Source organism: Capricornis sumatraensis, chromosome 20 (genome assembly GCF_032405125.1).
Source record: "Capricornis sumatraensis isolate serow.1 chromosome 20, serow.2, whole genome shotgun sequence".
Classification (NCBI taxonomy): Eukaryota; Metazoa; Chordata; class Mammalia; order Artiodactyla; family Bovidae; genus Capricornis; species Capricornis sumatraensis.
Window position 1 is genome coordinate 55514834 of NC_091088.1, and position 2590 is coordinate 55517423.

Genomic DNA, 2590 nt, shown 5'->3' on the forward strand with positions numbered 1-2590 from the left:
TACCACGCTCCTCAGTCCATGGGATTCTCCAGGCAAGACTACTGGAGTGGGTTGCCATTTCCTTCTCCAGGGGATCTTTCCGACCCAGGGATCGAACCCAGGTCTCCTGCATTGCTGGCAGATTCTCTACTGGCTAGGCCACCAGGGAAGCCCAGGAAGGGGGTAAATAGCAAAGCATTTTCTCACTTGTTGAAGCCCCAAACCAGTGGGGTGGGGAGGAGCCAGGCCTCCCTCCTTCTGTCCTCAGAGGCCTCGGTCTCTGGTCTCAGAACTGGATGTCCCAGATCTCAGCCAGCTGCACTGGATGGTTCCCCCAAATTTCCACCCACACCTGTTTCTGTGACTTTGAACCGTTCCTAGGAGCCAGAGGAGAGCCTGAGTGCCTGCTTGTCTTTCGTGGGAAGCTCTTTCGCCTGCAGCCTCCGAGTCTCCCCTACCCCACCCCCCCCTCCAGTCTGTGTACTGTTTACTCTCTGGTTGTCTCCAGGTGAGGGGGCCAGTAATCTGATCTCTGTGCAGCTGGGAGAGGCGTGTCTGAGGCCAGGTTGCTGGGCTGAGGACAAAGGAGTGGGCTAAGAAAGGTGAGAAGGAAAAAAATGCTCCTTCCCAGCCGCCTCTTCCTCCCGCAGCCCTTTGAATTCATAACAAATGGTTACATAATCAGCTCCATCTTATTCCCTTCTGTGGGCAGTGAGCCAGATGGGGATTAGGCTGGGCAAAAATACAAAAACAAAAAACAAATCCCACGCGTAATTAAGAAGGCAGTGAGATCGATTTCAGAGCCACAGAAGGCAAGAGAAAGAGAGGAAGTGAGTAGAGAGGGGACAGTGAGGGAGCGAGAGGATGAGAGAGAGTAAAAGAGCCAAGAAGAGACAGAGAAAGAGACAAAGTGTCAGATGAAAAGAGAGAAGTGGGGGGATGAGGCAGGGAGGTGAGAGCGAATGATTGACTAGGACACAGAGATTGCACAGTGGTAAAGCATCCACCTGCCAGTGCAGGAGCCACAGGAGATGCGAGTTCAGTCCCTAGGTTGGGAAGATCCTCTGGAGGAGGACACGGCAATCCACTCCAGTAGTCTTGCCTGGAGAATCCCATGGACAGAGGAGCCTGAAGGGCTACAGCCCATGGGGTCTCAAAGAGTCGGACACGACTGAGCGCGTATGCACGCAGGGACACAGGAAGAGAAGCATCAGAAGATGACACAGGACACAGAGGGAGAGGACGGAGCCAGAGATGGAGAGACACACAGAGAAAAGCAGAGTTAGAGCTAGAGGGAGGCACACACTCAGAGATGTGGAAACAGGGACGAAGACCGCTGTAGACAGAGGTAAAGACAGAAAGGACAGGAGAAACAGATTCAGAGAAGAAAGCCAGAGAAATACAGAAGGACTGGGATTCACAGTCTGAGAGAGGGACGGAGAGACAGAAAGGAAAGGAGAAACAGTCCAGTGAAGGACACGGATCTGCCTGAGGCAGAAACAGAGGCACAACAGAGAGGAGAGATACAATCTAATCAAAAAGGGAGGCGACCTGACCGAGCCTTGTGAGCAGCCAGCTCAGTCAATACTTTTCTAGCCTGTCTTGGGTGTCAGGCTCTGACACACCTAATCTTTTAATCCCAGTAAAAAGCCCTGATGATGATTTCAGCTAACACTTTGTACTATGTCCCACGCATATTCTTAACCCTTTGCACATTTCTCACCTGGTCTCATAACAACCTTATGTGGTAAGTGCAGATATTTTATGGACGGGGAGATGAGGGCATTCAGAGGCATAAAGTCACTTCTCAGGGTTACCAGCTAGTAGCCAGGAGGCAGCGCCCAGGCAACCTGGCTCCAGTCCCTTGTTTCAATACCTCCACTCCCAAGAGAGAAATAGCTGGGGACTCTAAGGATTGGCTTGCGTGCCTGCTAAATCGGTTCAGTCGTGTCTGACTCTGTGCGACTCCAGGGACTGTAGCCCACCAGGCTCTTCTGCCCATGGGATTCTCCAGGCAAGACTACTGGAGTGGGTTACCATGCCCTCCTCCAGGGGATCTTCCCAACCCAGGGGTCAAACCTGCATTTCTTATGTCTCCTGCACTGGCAGGCAGGTTCTTTACCACTAGTGCCACTTGGGAAGTCCCTAAGGATGTGGGCCCTCCAAATTTGGAGAAAAGAGGGGGTTCTTTACCTGGAATCCAAAGATTGATAACAAGAGACCATGGATGCCCTGAAATGATTGTGCTACGGGGACATCATGCCCACCTGGAGAAACGATGCACAAGTATTATGGATCCCTGGAAGACACAGCTGTTTTTTTTTTTTTTAAAGGCACATGGGATCTTAGTTCCTGGACCAGGGATTGAACTGGTGCCACCTGCAGTGAAGCAGGGAGTCTTAACCACTGGACCGCCAACTCTTATTTATTTCACATGTGGTTATTATGAGGGTTTCTCACATAGCTCTGGGGGTAAAGAACCCACCTGCCAATGCAGGAGACATGAAAGACGCAGGTTCAATCCCTGGGTTGGGAAGATCCCCTGGAGGAGGAGGGCATGGCAACCTACTCCAGAATTCTTGCCTGCAGAATCCCATAGAGGAACCTGGCA